Genomic DNA, 11181 nt, shown 5'->3' on the forward strand with positions numbered 1-11181 from the left:
GTCAGAGAATATTACCATAAATTAGATTCTCAGTAAGAATCCCATCAATCTGTACCTTCTTAGATGTCTAGTGACTGGCAGCTTGTACCAGAGGTAAACCAGGAAAAACATTGTTAGACTGTGTGCCGACTCTGCTGACTTACTGGCTAAAGGATGAGTGGTGACCATTTCAAGTTGTGAAGTTGGTAGAAGCTTGATGGCATATATGACATATATACATATGTACATATAATACACACATATATACACATATATATGTGTGTATTATACATATATAATATATAATTATACACATATATACACACCTTAAAGACTTATTATATACTGACAAATGATAAACCTGAGTTACAATATCAATTTTTTCCACATGTTGGTAAGTATTGAATCTACTGTATCTCCATAGGCCAAGCATATGAAAGAAAAAATAATAGTGATAATAATGGAAACACAAAAGAAAAATGCAAAATTAATATAATTGGCTGGATTTAATGTTTTCTTTTTGCATTTTTGGTACTTTAATGTGTTATTCACACTACTGGGAAAGGGTTTGTGCTGTCTTTATTCCCAGCATCTGTTCATACATGCAGGATGAACACAGCTTTGATTTAAACGTTAACTCTGTTTTAATTATAAAGAGGTAGGTGTAATAGCTGTTGACACATTACAGTGGTAAGCTAAGCCAATTGATTCTTCAGTGAAAATAAGCTGGGCTGGTGAAAAGCCAAAACCTTAGCAGGACAATGAGACCGAGGAACGATGAAAATGATCTATACCCCAAGGGCCTATGGCTGCCATCTATGACTCATTCACTCACAGCAATTAAGTAACCAAGGTTAGTGGAGTCACATTCTTTGGTAGAAAAAGAGAGGGGGAGATACCACAGAATCCTTCAACATGTCAACACTGGGAGCAGTTAAAATGGACAGTTAATAACCCGAATGCTTTGGTTTTCTCTTATCAGAGCCTAGCCACTTGTTCACATTTCTAAAGGGGATCAAATATATTTCTGATGTAAAATGAAAGCAAGAAAGAAACTAAATGATACTACTGTAGTCGCTAACAATCGCTACTTTCCAAATAGTTCCAGCTATATCAGGTACTTGATCAGAATGTATAGCATACTTTGCATCCAACCATGTAAAGTGTTACTTCATCATACTTGAGGGTGGTGTAAAACACAAACATTCAAACTGACATGACAAGACATTAAGGTTCAAATGGCAGTGAGGGAATGCTTTACACTTACAGAATATCTTTCCTGAAAGTCCTTCGATGGCTTTAAAAAAATCTTTTATACTGTAGCTAAAGTGGCTTTGTTTGCGATCAAGATGCATAAAAATGAAAACAAATCTGTGGTCTCGTTGGTCTAGCTGATATTACACATAAAACAAGCTCAAAGCAAGCTGTAATCAACAACAAGCACTTAAACTTTCTGCAACTTTGCACTTCCTAAGAACTGACACATTTCTCTGAGAGATAGCACAGTAGGCTGTGAAACACTGAAATTCTTCGCCTGCACTCACCATCAATAATCGGTGTCACACTTCTCAGTCGTTTTTTTAAAAGGTCAACAAACAGTCCTGCAGGCATGTACGCAACTCGATTGCTACACTACTGTCAGTGGAAACCAACACTGTAGGTGAGAATGTGCTGATTACTTAATTTTATAATTACAGTTTAACTGTCACATGGAACATTCCAAAGCAATGCCATTAATGATTTGATATGCAATAAATTCATTTATCGTTTCCCTCTACCTTTGTCACATCGATGATTTAAATGCTGCATGTTTTAAGGGGCAGAGTATACTTTCCAGATTGGTTGCTTTTCTGCTACATCATCGCAGTCACTTCTGTTTATGCCCAGGTAGCCACTGCAGTATTCTCCTGAACGATAGCTGTCGCCACTTGGACAGTATTGCCACATCAGCACTGATACAGGAAGAGAAGAAGTCAGAACCAGAAAACATTAACAAGTGATTTTCCCATAAAGTCTCATGATTTTAAACTGTTCCAACATATCCCAGTGTATAATCTGTGACTTTGACCTTCTGTACTGATTAGAGATGGACCGATCCGATATTACGTATCGGTATCGGTCCGATACTGACGTAAATTACTGGATCGGATATCGGAGAAAAATAAAAAATGTAATCCGATCCATTAATTAAATATCAAAAAAGCACCTCACAAAACTTTTGACACGGTGTAACTCTCCTCATAACTGTAGCACGTCGGAGCAGTGTGCTCATGTGATAGAGCGGCTGTGTGTATTTGTAGCCTGCTACCAATCCGGCATTTCATCTCTGAGGAAGTGATCCCAGAGAGGAGAGAAGTAAAGCAAGTGTGTAAGTTCATCTCTGAATGTTTGTAAAGCATTCCCGTGTTAAGCTTAACAACCTATATATGGAGCGACTGCCTCTTCTCTCCCCCTCCCTCTCCTGCTGCTACTTCAATCATGAAACTGATCAGTGATCAGCTGATCAGCTTTTCTGTCGCGAGTCCATCTCTCTTGTTTGTTTATCTCCCACTTTGCACCAGAAAGAGGAAGCCAGCGGCTGAGCACGTTTAAGCTTGATAATCTGTTGTTAGAATTTATTTAATATTACTTTCTAGACCAGGATCCTTTACTACTTAGCTGACAGCTGGTAACTGTGCAGGGGCGGATCTAGCAAAGTTTAGCCAGGGGGGCCGATAGGGCATGAATAGGGAAAAGGGGGCACAGACATACTTTTCTTTCTTATTCTCATTTAAAATGTCTAGCTTTTATTAAATAATTATCTGAATCTTACACCCAAAGTTTTAATCTGATGTAAAATGAATAGAAGTCCATTACTGTATATAGTAACTATTAAGTCTAATATACCCTAGCAAGCTATAGTACTTTTTCCTTTGGGAAGGTACCATCTGTGCAGTCTGCAGTTCTGTTGAAGAAAGATGTTGAATCTATTTAATTATTCTTGAATAATTAATTTTTTCATTTTTGTTTTTTTTTGCTGGGAGTTTTAGAGCCCTATTAGTTAGGTTGCTTACTCTTTAAAATACCAGAATCGGGAGGATGGAGTAGGTTTAAGTTTATTAGATTGATCAGTATTGCTGAACTATGAAATATTTTGGGTGCAGTGCATTTTTTGCATACAGGTATAACAGAATAGCTTTAGTGGGTTTTTTTTTTTTTTTTTAACTTGAGTATGAACTTATACAAAAAGCAGCAAGATATTAAAAAAAACAGTTTGATTGATTAAAAAAAACACACTATATCGGATTCATATCGGTATCGGCCGATATCCAAATTTATGATATCGGTATCGGACATAAAAAAGTGGTATCGTGCCATCTCTAGTACTGATATGTAATTAAAATGGCGTTGAAACCCATCATGTCCAACCCAGCTGTGGCCAGGTTACAAAAATTGAGAGGTGCATGACTCGCCAAAGCATCACCTAAATCTCACAGTCAATGTGACATCATTTTCGGTGCGCTGAAGGACGACAGGGGTATTAGGTGAGCATAAAAGTGATCTGACTTGACATGGTTTTTGGGTTACACTTTTTACCATGCTTTTGCTTGCTTTTCACTGTTCTCATGTGCTGTTGTTTTAAGGAAAAAAAAGGTTGAAATTTAGACTTACACTTGCACATGCAGAGTAAAGTTAACTAATGTCTCTGAAAAGTAAAAAAAAAAAAAGTAATATACAACATGAAAATGATAGAGCACGTTACACTATCACAAAAATCAGAATCGCATTAGTGAATGTTACATATTAGTGTATTATTGTGATGGACCGAGCACTGAAGGAACCTTAGGCAAAGGTAAAGTCCAAAAAAAGGGATTTTTTATTTAACCCATAAAAACATAATTGGTTAACTCATGCAAAAAGAATCAAAATCTTGGGCTCATAAAAGAGGTCAAAATAACAGAACTCTATTCAAAATTGACAACAATACTGATAACTCAAAAAAACCCAAAAAACCCTGACCTCCTTAACGAGACAAAAGGGAAACTTAAATAGTGGCTGATCAGCCCACAAAAAGGGGGTAAAACACATAGAACCTAACTAAACCTAACATAATGAACTCCAATTCCCTCCCATGGTCCCGAGTTATGGAATGACCCAATTTGCAGTCTTCCTTTAAAGCTCGCTCCGCCCCTTTTCCACCTCTTGGCTCCTCAATCAAGGGACTGGAGCAGCTGCAACAAAGGTAACTCAGAAAACAAAGATTAAATCATACATAACAGTGCAAACTAAAATGTGTGCACTTATTTTTGAATGCAGTGTTATGTGAGTATATGAATTAATTCTAAACCAAACCAGTTATTTATTGTCCTGTAAATTAATTCCTATATTTAAAGAAAGACAAATGTGAATGCAATGTTATGTATAAGCCTCTACACTAACATGGTGGATATTACCACTGTGTGGCTGTAAGTGCAACCATCGCAATTATCTTAATATATTATTATTATATAAAGATGAACATTTTTATCAACACAATGTCAACACACCTGAGGGTTAAACATTACAGGACAGAGATGTTTTGAACTAAAACTATAGTTTCTAAGTTGATATTGATATAGTGGCATGTTAATGTCGTTTTTTTGTTGGTTTTTTTTTTCAGCTTCTTTGATGTGAGCTTCAGAAGTGCAGAGATCCATCATGTGATTGACCATGATGAATCTACAGACAAATCACTGCAGGCCAGGTTTGAAATGTCATTCTGAGTTGAGGCTCTGGCATGTGTCATGTCTCTGATGTTTGATGTAGAATATCTTGAAATGTCAAAAAGGAGAGACAAAGTCATGCCATTTTAAGATGTTCAATCATCAGTTTAGTCATTAGTCTTTAAGAAATCATGAAACGTGACGCTCTGTGATCAGGTGAAACACTAAGAATAATGCGAAATAGCAAAGATCTGCTGAGTAAGACTATTGTGACTCAACAAAGCACTGCCTGTCACACCAATATGCAAAACATAGAACCAATGCTAACTGACCACTTTGATATGTACACCTTGTCAACTGCTTGTTAGCACAAACATCTAATCAGCATGGCAGTAACTCAGTGCAGTTAGGCACATAGACATGGTCAACAAAACACACTGTAAAGTTCAACTACAGCATCAGAATGGAGAAGAAAGGTGATCTAGGTGATTTTAAATCTGTCATGGTTGTTGGTGTGGGACTGGCTTGTCCGAGTATTTTAGAAACCGCTGGTATACTGGAATTTTCAAACACAGCCATCTGTAGGATTTACTCAGAATGGCCTGAAAAAGAGGAAATCTTGAGTGGGGATTAGTTCTCCGGGTGAAAATGCTTTGTTGATGCCAGAGGTAAGAGTACAATTGCCAGACTGCAACCACAACAATACCCTCTGAAGTCTTAAAGTGGACGCCTCTGGTACTGAAAATGTGTGATGTTTTCCAGGATTTATTTCTCAGTGTTAAACTACTTATAGGGCGTTTTCACACCTATAGTTAATTTACTTTAGTCCGAATCACTTGTACTTTGTCACTTTTTTTGGTTTCTTTTCGCATAGAGAAAATCCAAGTAAACTCCTGAAGCAAACCAAAATGCGTCACTACAAACCGCATGAGAACATTTAGTCCACTTATTGACCAGATGTGTCTGGGGGGGACAACAACAAAATTAAATACAGGAACAAAGTGCTGTGTTCTGGACGATGGGAGAACATGGAGATTTTTACGTTATTTTCACAGCTAGTTGCTGGCCCACACAGTAACTAGCTTTCCTAGTCTACAGTACAGTAGACTACGTGGCTATGGGCAGTTTTTTAGCTCAAACCTTCAATGTACACTCGGTAGTTGGTTCAGATCGAGGTCAGATCACATTCACACCATAAACAAACTGCTCTGAAGTTCATTTGGAACCACCAACTCCTCCAAAGGGTCTTGGTGCAGTTGTTTTTGTCCGAACTGTCTTCACATCAATTCGATTTAATTGGACTGAACACAGCAGCTTTGAAAACATTACATGCTTTCAACAGACCAAAGCATTGACAACAACATACAATTATTTAACACCACAACAAAAAAGTTATATTGCTAATTTTTGAACAAAAATAATACCAGAAAGACTTTTAAGATTTTAATATATGGCTCACAGCCTTTCTTTGGCATCATGGTGGTGCAGTGATTAGCACTGTTGTCTTACAGCAAGAAGATCCCGAGTTTGATTCCACCACCTGGCCGGGGCCTTTCTGTGTGGAGTTTGCATGTTCTCCCTGTGTTTGAGTAGGTTCTCATGGGCTTCCTCCCACTGTCCAAAGACATGTAGTTAGTGGGGTTAGGATAATTTGTAATTCAAAAATGCCCATAGGTGTGAATGCGAGTGTGAATGGTTGTTTGTCTCTCTGTGACAGAGTGGCAACCTGTCCAGGGTGTATGGTCCTATGGTAGCTGGGATAAGCTCCAGCTTGGTTATGATTAGGAAAAGACTGGAAACAGGAGAGTTTGTAGGAAAAAATATGCATTCTCCAACCACCTAATAAGTGATCGCTGAAGTTGTTGGTTGTTGGATATGATTAGATAAAATCATTCACAAAGGCCATGCTACACCCCAAAACCTCCTTGATATGGTACCCCACATTATCTTTTATTTTTCTTTTTTAACTTGCTTCTCTCAAGCATTATGGTTCACACTTTCTATTTTAATTGTACGGTAATTGATTTTTAATCTATATTTGTGTGAGGCCGAAAGTTTATCAGGGTCAAGAAGCGTTGGCAAATTTGCATCTTTCTAGTCTTTAGGGATGAACATTTGTCTAGCTCACTCCAAAAGAGCCACAGGGGTCAGATTCCATAGCCTCCTGCTAAACAATGAGAAGCCAGTGTTGCCAAAAAGAGAGACCAGACAGGCCTGTCTCTCTAGATCTCTCTTAAATGTCATACTCCTAAGTACATTGGCCAAAGGCTAATGGAGTTACTGGTTTTGTTTGTGTGTGTATGTGTGTGTGTTTGTTTGCCCGTGTGTTTTGTTTTGCTGTAGTAATAATCAAAAACATTAATAAACTAATTGAAATTGCAGTAAAAGTTGTCTTTTGCTACTCAAAGCAAAGTAAAATTTTAACATGTATGTTGTGTTAATCAGCTTGAAACAATTCAAGCCCATTTCATTACAAAGAGTGCAACTGGGGTTTATTACACTGACAGCAATTAATTATTCAAGTGAAATACAGGTAAGATGTTAGAAGTATGGATTAATTAGACGTGTGAGAGCAGGAGAGTACTTTGAGAGGTGGCACAATCAGATCATTAAGATTTTTTCAGGGCACTTGGACATTTGACAAGTGAAAGAGAATGCAACTCATTAACACACGGCCTTCTTTTGGGTGCGATCAGGAGCTGTTCTGACTAGTTTGAGGTTGATTGGCTGCCACTCCAATTTCTGTGCAAGAGGTGCACAGTTATGATTTATGCTGCGGCTCGCTGTATTAGAGGCTGTGCTAGTGTGCCAGTGTTTTCTCAGGTTCTCTCATGTTATGGCGTACATTTGCTCTGAAATATGTTGACGTTATTTTTAGTTTCTCTTGAAAAGATCCAGTGAATCATCCTCCTCTAATTATGGCTGTGAAAAGGAGATCAGATTTTGACTGCGCATCACTTTTCATCACAACAGCCAGCTGGCAATAACAATGAAACAATCTAGAGTCATGGTGGATGTAGCCTGAAGGTTAGAGAAGTACAGCTAAAAGGAAATACTGGCTTCAGCCCATGTGGGTGGGAACATTTGAGAAAGTGATGTAAAAATGTAACAAAAGACATCAAAAAAGTTTGATGGTGTTACGTGCTCTTCCTCCTAATCTAAAGATTTTGGTCTGTTTGGGGGCACCGGGCATTGCATGCATGCACTTAATTTATTTTGGATTCTGTGAGGCAAAAACCCAAAGAAGCTGAATTGTCTAAAATATACTTTTGGAATCATAGCGATTACGAGTTAACACAATACTAATCACAACATCTTGCCTTGAATCATAATGAGATCAGCTGTATTTCAGTGGTATTTCACCTTTCTCCTTATTAATAAAGAATATGAATTAGAGCAACATTGCAACACATTTACACTTTTCAATCATTTCTGTAGCCTCATAGCCTATTTTCTACCCGTCTTCATTTTCCCACAAATTCTACAGCTAGGACCTGAAGCCCCTCCGGCACTCTTCCATTTACTTTAGTATGAAAATTTGGCATGTGTGTTTCCAATAAATCTTCTAGAGAAATTATGCCTTAGCTAGTTGATTCATGAGCACGCTGACAGCTGAAATTGCCGGTGCGAATCTTTGGCACGGGATAAGTCGGCGCTGAGCCGCCCTTTCTGCCTCAAGGATACAAGAGAGGAGGAGCCAGGACAGGAGCTGCAGGTTTAACCCTGTCACCTGTAGTCTCATATCTGACATACTGCACTGCACAGTGGAAACACAGGGAGGTCACCTGTGTGTGCCCAAATGTGTGCATTTCACCAAGAACGGGAAAAAGGTTTGTGTGACTTGGGTCTTTAAGAGACTGTTTGTGTTAATGTTCAGGAATTCTTTCAGGTCAATTAATGTAATCAGAAGCAGGATTTTGTATCATGTCTACTAAAAACCTATTTGCCAATATAAGTGTTTAATTAGCCCTCTGAGTAAGAGACCTTATAGGTTTGGTGAGAAATTCTACTTCTTTGTTCTACCTGTGATGAGTAACTCCACACTGTCTGTTGTTTTTAAATACATTTTTAGTTTATATGTTTATGATAAATGACTTGATACTGATTCTGGAAGGACAAACATGAGTCTGAGATGTGTTTTGAGTTCAACTGCAACACCCATACTTTCATTAAAATTTCTCACCAGAAGGCACTGTTTTTATTCCTTCTTTCTCATGTCTGCAGATCATTGGAAGGGGATGTAATGTGACAATAAGTATGAAATGAATAAACAAAGATAAATTGGTAAGAAAAACACCCATAAATATTCTTTATAATCCCACTATATAATAAAAAAATGGGTGTCATTAATTCAAAACAAGTTTGAATGTGATAACAAAACTAATTATAACCAGAGTTTTCACTTTATCGCTCCTTTCATTTGTGGTTGGAGCTCTTTCTTTCCTTGGGCAGATGAATGAGCATGTTACAGATGTAGACAAAGAGCATCATGATCAACAGGCCCAAGCCTCTCTTTACTTTCAATAAACTAATTTGAAAATCATAGTCAGATAAACTGTGGCCATTTGGAAGCCATTAGGACAAATACAACGAGGTGGCTTTACAACCTCATAAGTGTCTCTTTGGTTGCACATTTAATGACCCCTGGTTTGTAAGCCAGTGTTACAGCTGTAATAGGAATGGGTTTTGTGGGAAGAGAGGCTGGCGCTGAATGACACAGCGTGTCAGATGTCAAGCATAAGGCTGGTCAAACTGTTTGATATGAAGAACAAAACAAAACAAAAAAGTGACACTGCTGGAACCGCTACTGCAGATAATTTTGGCAAAAATAATTCATAGTGTCTTGTGAAAAATAAGCGAAGGGGAGAGTGAGGTAAGTGAAGACAGAGAGGTCATGACATGTTTTTATAGAGTGGCATAATAACTAACACTTACAGTGAGTTTCAATCAAACTGAGTGAGTAAATCATAACTGCTGAACAAAAACATACGAAAAAGAATATAAACTGTAGAGATAATAACAGCTGTTCCTCTAAAGTATTGTGCATTTTGTAAACAAGAAGTCTTCCAACCTAATCGGACATCCAGTATAACAACATGAAAGAACAGTGGTTTAAGTTAATATCAGCTAGCCTTGACATTGTGAGTGAAATACTAACAAAAAATGTGGGGACGTCATTGAAGGAGCCTTCTTAAAAGAAAGCGTGACTGTATTTTACAACATGGTCTTACGCAGGGGAGGTGAGCTCTGTGCTACAGGTTTTTGTTCCTGTCAGGGAACTATCAATTGGTATTTGAAAAGGCCATTATAATAATTATAGAAAAATGTACAGTTTGCTAGTGACCTTTATTCTTCAAACATGACCCTAAAAACATCACATCAATAACTGACACCTTTTTATTGATTTATTTTTTCACAGCCAATTTTATCTTGTGATGTAACAAAAGAACAGGATTACTGTACCAACACTGGAGCACTCAGCTAAAATGTGAGTTATTCTTCACTACAATACTAGCATTCAACTCTTAAAAGAAAAAAAATGCCAGCTTCGGGGGATTGAAAGAGTTGCATTTGTGACACAGGAACAAAAAGGCTCTCATTGTTAAATCCACCATTTCCCCTTCATATTTTTCCAATTATTGTTTCTTCAGAAGGATTTCAGGCTCATACTAAAAACGTGTTTTCACTCAAATTCCTCTTCTACCTCCCCTGTGCCCACCCCCTTTCTCTACCGCTTAGTATTTTCTATGTTTCTGTGTCTGTTTCTGTCTATGCAACTCTTCCTGTCTATTTTGCTCTCTTTGACCCCCAACGATCTAAATGTACTCACAACAGCATTAAGGACTTCAATCCCCCCAGGAGTTCCTGTGGTCCACGTTCCCAGAGAGTAACAGAGACTTTAAGGGGACATGCCGGAACAAATGACAGACAGTCTCTGCAGGCAAGCCACCAGATACACAGATGGGCATAGATCAAGGAATTGAAATTATGGAGATCTTCAGTACCACCATCACAGTGCAGCAATGTGGCTTTTGGATGTTTTGCCACCATGACTGTTGCTGCCCACAAACTGCATGGATTTCTGTATGCCTGCCATGGGAATGCATGGTTTTACTGAAACTGATCATATTGTCGCAATTGGTTGGCAGAGAAGGATGGACTATAGTGTTAATGTGTTTAATGTGCAAATCGATGCCTTTTTCCACTCGTAAGAATAAAGATGAAATTCAATCACGTGTGCCTCAGTGGGAAGATGTTTTTATTAAAAATGAATCACTGTGTTGAGTTCTGATTGTTTCCATATTTCACATTGTCCATAAATCTTGAGCAGGCACATGTATAAACTCTGACTTTTATTAAACAGTTTTATAGACAGAGAAACTGACTTATTCACCCTCTGTAAAAAAGCATCTGCCACGCATTGGCAGTCAATCTAGATGACACATAATTGGTGCCAAGATTTTAAGTCATGTGAACTCATTTCATCTCTTTATTTGTCATAGATTCTGACTGCAAAATT

At 37.9% G+C, this 11181-nt stretch overlaps 1 long non-coding RNA gene across 2 annotated transcripts; it reads left to right on the plus strand.

Moving 5' to 3' along the window:
• The first annotated feature begins 8420 nt into the window (after positions 1-8420).
• On the plus strand, positions 8421-10846 carry LOC121812748. Of its 2 annotated transcripts, XR_006053295.1 has the most exons (4): positions 8421-8491; positions 8886-8945; positions 10081-10149; positions 10497-10846. It is a non-coding gene; the product is annotated as an uncharacterized LOC121812748 (long non-coding RNA). The 2 variants fall into 2 exon arrangements; XR_006053294.1 differs by having other exon boundaries at positions 10081-10846.
• Positions 10847-11181: the final 335 nt, after the last annotated feature.

The sequence above is a fragment of the Haplochromis burtoni genome, unplaced genomic scaffold (assembly GCF_018398535.1).
Source record: "Haplochromis burtoni strain Fernald_Lab_line unplaced genomic scaffold, NCSU_Asbu1 Contig_779, whole genome shotgun sequence".
Classification (NCBI taxonomy): domain Eukaryota; kingdom Metazoa; phylum Chordata; class Actinopteri; order Cichliformes; family Cichlidae; genus Haplochromis; species Haplochromis burtoni.